The following is a 7824-nucleotide window of genomic DNA, read 5'->3' as shown; positions in this document are numbered from 1 at the left end:
GGTCATTAGAATCTTTTAATTCAACTAATGAGCTAAAATATGTTCATAGGATGATGACCAATTTCTGAAAATATATAAGTTTCATTAAAAATATTTTATTTACCTTGTTGTGTTTTTAATTCTTTTAAGAGATTTCTTGGACTTTGTCATTTGATATTTAACAAACACACCTTGACGTCTAACTCCATTCATAAAATTATATAACTCATCTAATATTCCCATTGCCTTTTTCATTTCAATTTTGCATCCACAATCATGAGCAACTACTAAATTTAGATGTGCATGGCACCAAATATAGATGGCTTTTGGAGCCTCTTTCAATATTAAAGCCTGCATTCTTTGTATAATCCTCTCATATTCCCTGCACCATCCATACTTTGTCCAACCAAATAATCAAGAGGAAGACCAAGATCATTAAACTTAGAAAAAACATGTTTCTTTATATTTTTCCCACTGGTTTCTGATGTTGTAAAAACATGTATGATCCTTTCTACAAGATGTGGATGCATATCATCTTCTATATATACCGTACAAGCAAAGCTATGCATTCTTTTTTAAACACATCATATGTTCTGTCTAATATGATGCTATAGGCACGATTCTCTTTAATTTTTTGAATAATGCTTTTTGTTATTTTTATCTTAATAATTTCAGTTATTTTTTTCACGTGGCCATATGACAATAAATTTATATAAGGTCTCGAAATTTTATCTGATTTTTTTCTCCGCAATTTTTCGTTGTTATCCATGTATGCACGTAAAGTTGGAACCGTTTTTGCCATTAATTTTATGAGACACATAAAATTACCTTCATTCGAATTAGAACCCCAAAAGGCTATATTACATTTTATAAGGTACATAATGGCATCGATAATATTATGAACTATATTACGAATTTCCATGATTATATCAAGCTTTTGATAGCAAATGATCTTGAATGAGTTTATTTGCAAGCCAAGTCATGTTTGCATATTCACGATCTTTATGAAGAGAAGATGCTTCGTGCCTCTCTAAGTCACGCTTTATGTATTTCCAATTATTTACTCCAAATTGAGTCCAAAAAGTATTGGACTTAGGGCCACCAAACATAATACAATATAGACAAAAGACTTTTTCTAAAGTAGTGCTATAAGATAGCCAATTTCTGGGGTTGAGGGAACCATCTATATTAACCTTTCTATAATAGGTTATATTCATGCTCCTGTTTAAAAAGTAAAAAAAATAAAAACTGGTATAGAAATAATGGATGGGTAAAAATTAATGAAAATTAAATACTATTTAAAACCTCTTGAGAGTAACAGGATATTGAAATTAATTTGTACATGGCTGATAAGGGCCTACAGCAATTATGAAATTAATCAAAATATTTGTCATCCTAAATAATTTGAAGTGAAATGGGCCATTTGGTTCCTTCTTTTTGTATAGCTGAATAAGACTTGGACTTTGAATATCCTCATAATTTATTCCCTTCAAAGTTATTATATAAATTAAATAAAATACCTCATGCAAAGTAAGCGCCTCACTAGAACTGGGGATTGGATGAGGAGATAATACAATTTGTGAATCTTCAATAACTGAGATTTTCTATAAATAAAGAGGAGTTTAATTTCTTTCCTTATGAAAAACTATATTTTTAATAAAATTTTAGCCAAATGGTAATTTTTTTCTTAACTACATTATAATTAAGTTTTAAATAAATGTTTTAATTCTACAAGAATACATGATTGAGAAAACAGGCATTAAAAATATTATGAAGTCCAACATAGAGTTATCAGGTTACAATGGCAAGATGATACAAGTGATAGGTACAGCAGTTAATGTAGAATACAAAGGGAATTCACAAATTTTGAACGCGTTAATCATAAACATTAATAAAATGTCTTTGTTAGGAAGATCATGTTAAAACATTTTGAAAATATACTTGAAAGATTCATAGGCATGATAGATGCAGATTAATATAAAACTGCGAACACATGAAGAAATCATAAAAGAATATTATAATGACTGTAAAAACAATAGTAAACTTATAAATAGAAAAATTAGTAAAAATAACATTGTGAAATTCATGATGAAAGTATATTATCTATAGCTAAATAAAACAATGATAATATTATAAACATACCTAATATAACACATAATGTAAGTGGATGAAATTTTTAAAAATAGTTGAATCCAATTCATATTATAAAATAAAGTAAAAGAACTTTGAAATCTTAATTCAATTAAAGATGAAAAGATTTAAATTTAAAAATTCCTAGAAATTAACATTACCTTACTTTTATTATTTTACTACATTATATTAACTTAATAAGTTTTTTTAATACTTTGGCTATAAATTTTTATTATTAACCTATTAAATATATTGTTAAATTGAACTTTATAAAGTATATATAGATATAAAAATAGTGTGATAAACAGTTAAAAAAAATATTTAATAATAAAATATATAATTTATTTTCTCTATACCCTTGACTACTTTAATATTAATATTATTCTGGTAAAATTTTAAATAAAAATCAGTTTCTATTAATTCACAAATTTAAGGTATATTTTCAATAATATTTATTGTCTTTAGTTACAATAATAAATAAAAAATATTACTTTTTGGAAGTAAGATGTTATTATCTTTTTTTGCAACTGGGTTTCAACTCCATTTGTGATATTATATGGAATATCACAATTTAAGGATACCCAATTATTATTATCTCTTTTGATGGCTATCTTTGTAAATTTTATATCAGTTGGCTTGACATGAGGATGTTTATGTTTATAATGTTCATGTATCTTGTCACTTCTTATTTCAGAAGTTTTACAGTAAAGGTAATTACACTTTACCTTAAATAAGGTTCTGTTACTTGGCATCTAGAAAGAAATAATTATTATAATATTTATTTTTTTATGTTTTTTATTATTCTTTGCTTGCTGATATATGTTTTTAAGTTTGACTCAAAAAATTACCTAAAATTTATCCTACTAAAATCTAGAAATTTTTTAAAAAACATAATATAAATATATTAACCTCTAAGAAAAGTACCAAATAGGAAATGTGTAAATATTAACTTGATAAAATGGTAAATGAAAATGGTTGACAAAGAAAGTTTATATTATTTATTAATTGACAAATATCTTTACTTTAATTGACATTTGTCAGAAAATCAACGATAACTATCATAATCGTATCAATTAATGGATTTAAAATGATTATAATTAAAATCAAAAATTCTCCCCCAAAAATCAATACCTACCCCCAAAAAAATAATGCCTACCCCCAAAAAATCAATATCAACCCCCCAAAATCAATACCTACCTCAAAAAATGCCAATATATTTTGAAGGCATTTGTCTCTTACCCCCCCCCCCCCGCCATGTAGACGCTGCAAAGACCTAGACTCGCCCTCTATGAGTGATTATTATTATTATAATAAAAAAATATTTTAATTACTTTTTATTTGATACTCATATAAAAAAAAAATTTTTTATCCCCCCCCCCCCATCCATCCACCTTCCAGACCAAGTCTCCCATCAAGACAAAAAATGAATACTTTCAATCTAAAGATATTTAAATTAGCTTTTATTTGATACCCATATCGATATTTTGTGTTGATAAAAATATTATTGACTCCCAATGACCTAGACTCGCCCTCTATTAGAGATTATTATTATAATAATAAAAAAATATTTTAATTACTTTTTATTTGACACCCATATCAAAAAATTTATTTTTGACCCCCCCCCCCCCATCCACCCTCCAGACCAAGTCTCCCATTAACACAAAAAATGAATACTTTCGATCTAAAGATATTTAAATTAGTTTTTATTTGATACCCATATCGATATTTTGTGTTGATAGAAATATTCCTGACCCCCAAAGACCTAGACCCGCCATATATGAGTGATTATTATTATTAAAATAAAAAAAAATATTTTAATTACCTTTTATTTGATATCCATATTTAAAAAAAAAATTTTAACCCCCCCCCCCCTAACCATCCACCCACCTGACCAAGTTATGCACATCAAGACAAAAAATGAATACTTTCAATCTAAAGATATTTAAATTAGCTTTTATTTGATACCCATATCGATATTTTGTGTTGGTAAAAATATTATTGACTCCCAATGACCTAGACTCGCCCTCTATTAGAGATTATTATTATTATAATAAAAAAATATTTTAATTACTTTTTATTTGTCACCCATATCAAAAAATTTATTTTTTGACCCCCCCCCCATCCACCCTCCAGACCAAGTCTCCCATCAACACAAAAAATGAATACTTTCAATCTAAAGATATTTAAATTAGTTTTTATTTGATACCCATATCGATATTTTGTGTTGATAGAAATATTCCTGACCCCCTAAAGACCTAGACCCGCCATATATGAGTGATTATTATTATTAAAATAAAAAAAAATATTTTAATTACCTTTTATTTGATATCCATATATAAAAAAAAAATTTTTTTTACCCCCCCCCCCCACCATCCACCCACCTGACCAAGTTATGCACATCAAGACAAAAAATGAATACTTTCAATCTAAAGATATTTAAATTAATTAGCTTTTATTTGATACCCATATCAATATTTTATGTTGATAAAAATATTCCTGACCCCCCAGACCTAGACTCGCCCATTAAGGGGAGAGATTGACCTCCAGTTGAATAGATCTTTTGATTAGCTATCGATTGATACCCTATATTAGACCTATCTTATTTCATAAGGCCAAAAAAACAACATTGAAAATAAATAACAATTAATTTTAAAAAAATAAAGCAAACGCGAGTAAAACGCGTTTTTAATTAAGATTCTTCTATATTCAAAAAACTGAATTCATTAAGGGATCTCTTTAAAACCCGTAATGATTCCGGATAGTTCTGATCCCTTTAAAAATTACGACAATATAAAAAATTAATTATGTTCTCAATTTATCATCATCTATTTAATGATAATATTATAAATTAATATCTTAATTATCTTTTTGCTAAACATTCTTAAGTTTGTTCATCATTTGAAATTTCATCCAATACATGGCCATACAATACTCACATCTCCATATTTTAATTAAGCGTCTTTATATGTCTATTAGATATAACTTTTAAAGTCCAATTTTTTGTGTGAATAATGCTAAATGCCTAAGGATAATATTTATTTAAATATCAATAATCTAAATTAGTAATTTTTTTATCAATGTGTAAAGTGATTTTTTCAGAAAAAGGTACTAAAAACAGTTATTTAAAATATTTTTTTTATTGGATTGCTCTATTCAATAAATGAACTTAGGTAAGCTGCACATCATAAATATACACATTTGGACCAATTTTGAGAGAAATCAGTCGGAAAGATAAAAAGTTAAAGGGTGGTGGCTAGTCTTCAAACATAGCCATTTATGGCGCATTTCCACTATATATTATATTTAGGGTTGGGGGGGGGGAGTCTAGAATCCATAAAAAGAATTGATATATTTTCTTGCTAAACATAAAAAAAGTTTTATGATTTGGCATGTCTGCTGCTATATAATTATAATAACAATAGCGAATTTCAGAAAAACTAATTTCAATGTGATAAACAAAACAAGTTATATAAGAGAGAATAAATTGTGATAATATAAAATAATATTTAATGTATATAAGATAATAAGATAATAAGAATTCCTGAAGAGAAAAAAATTTTTTGTCTAATTGCGAGAAAAATTTAGTGAAAATTTTTTTTGAGGAAGAATTATGAAAATCGATTTGATTTTGTGAAAAAGGCTTAATTACCCCCCCCCCCCCCCATTAAAATACTTAATATAATAATAATAACAAATTCAGTAACGTTTTGTAATATTTTTCAAAGAAAATACATGTTTACATTTTTTAGGCGTGGGGATTAAAGGTGTGAACCACGGTCTTTTCTCGGGGTTCGTGATCAGAGCTGGTTCAGTCATTTTTAGACCCACGGGTCTGCGGGTTACAAAACTAACCAATTAACAAAACTTAATCATTTTTTTTTTATTTAAATAGTTTTATCAAGAAATTTATTTATACTTATAATTGTAGATTTACAAATCAATCTCCTTACTTTCAAATTTTGTTTTGTTATGTTATTAAAATGTGTGCTCTCCTACCCTTCTGTTGTGATTTAATCTTGACAACAATGCATTTAAAATTTAAAAATTTTCATTGCTTTTGAGAAAACGGGTGAAATCATGTTTATATTCACGTCGATGTCTTATTATATTATGCAAATCAAATCTAAGAAGTTTTATTAATCCCATTAGCTTCTCCTAACGATAACATCCTCAACAGTTACCTGTACTTTGGTATTAAAAATGTTAAAATTATATAAAGCATATATTTAATGTTTACCTAATAAATTTTAAATAACAAATAAAAGTAAAAAATCTTAACCGGTCCGCTTGCAATTTTAACATTATCTAGCTAGCTCGCCCAATAAGATAAACGGGCCTAGGCTAAAAGCCAGCTTGTCAGTAAAATATTCAAAAAAGCTTAAAAATAACGATTGTTACTTTTCTATGGTACATCCTCATTTAAATAAATGTTTACAATTTATATTACCTTGTTGCTTCTAAAAAGTTCAAAAATTAATATTATGACAATTGTCACTTTCCTATGGTACATCTTCACTGTAATTTTAACTTAACATGTTTACAATAAATATTTTTACCTTTTTGCTTTGAAAAAATTCAAAAAAGTTCACAATGATTATGACAGTTGTCACTTTTCTAGGGTATCTTCATTGAAATTTTAATTTAACATGTTTACAATATATATTTTTACCAGTTTGCTTTAAAAGAATTCAAAAAAGTTGAAAAATATTGGCACTTTTTGATCATCTTCACTAATATTTTAACTTAACATGTTTAAAATAAATATTTTTACCTTATTTGCTTTGAAAAAATTCAAAAAAGTTCAAAAATAAAGATTATGACAATTGTCACTTTACTATGGTATCTTCATTGAAATTTTAATTTAACATGCTTACAATATGTATTTTTACCAGTTTGTTTTAAAAAATTCAAAAAAGTAGAAAAATAAATATTGTGAGAATTATCACATGGTACATCCAGCGTCTACATGAGCGGGAGGGGTAGGAACAGTTTGCATCCTATATTTTGAGGGGGGTAGAGGATAGGCTGCTTTAATGGGGTAGGATAAATTTTTTGGGGGGTTATCTATTAAATTTTGAGATGAAGACAAAATTTATTGCTGTAAAAATTAATACTTTTATTATAGAATTAATATAATACAATTCATCGACCAAATCTATAAATTGCAAACAATCATACACATTGTTTTCCAAATAAAACTTTCTGCTATCCTTTTAAATGTAATTTAAAAGGTTTAGATATTTCTGCACGCTCATAATGCCATAATAATTAATTCATTGTAAATGATGGAGGTTTTAATTGAAATTAATATCTAAAAAATAAATTCTGTATATTCACAAAATATCGATAGTTGGTATTAGAGATAGATTAATTTAAGTTATCCTAGATAAATTCTCTGAAAAGAGTATCAATAAATTAAAAAGGTGAAAATAATAATAGACAGACACCGCCGACGAAGGCGGCGAAATTTCTTAGGGGGTAGGCAAAAGTTTTTGATAGGGGTTTGCATCCAGTGAAAATCCTGTCATGTAGACGCTGGGTACATCTTAACTGAAATTTTAACTTAACATGTTTACAATAAATATTTTGATTTATTTGCTTTGAAAAAATTCAAAAAGGTTAACAAATAACGATTATGACAATTGTCACTTTCCTATGGTACACCTTCACTGAAATTTTAATATAACATGTTTACAATATATATTTTTACCTATT

Source organism: Gordionus sp. m RMFG-2023, chromosome 1 (genome assembly GCF_954871325.1).
Source record: "Gordionus sp. m RMFG-2023 chromosome 1, tfGorSpeb1-WG-v2, whole genome shotgun sequence".
NCBI lineage: Eukaryota > Metazoa > Nematomorpha > Gordioida > Chordodea > Parachordodidae > Gordionus > Gordionus sp. m RMFG-2023.
The sequence above is the reverse complement of the archived record's forward strand: the minus strand, read 5'-3'. Positions refer to the sequence as shown.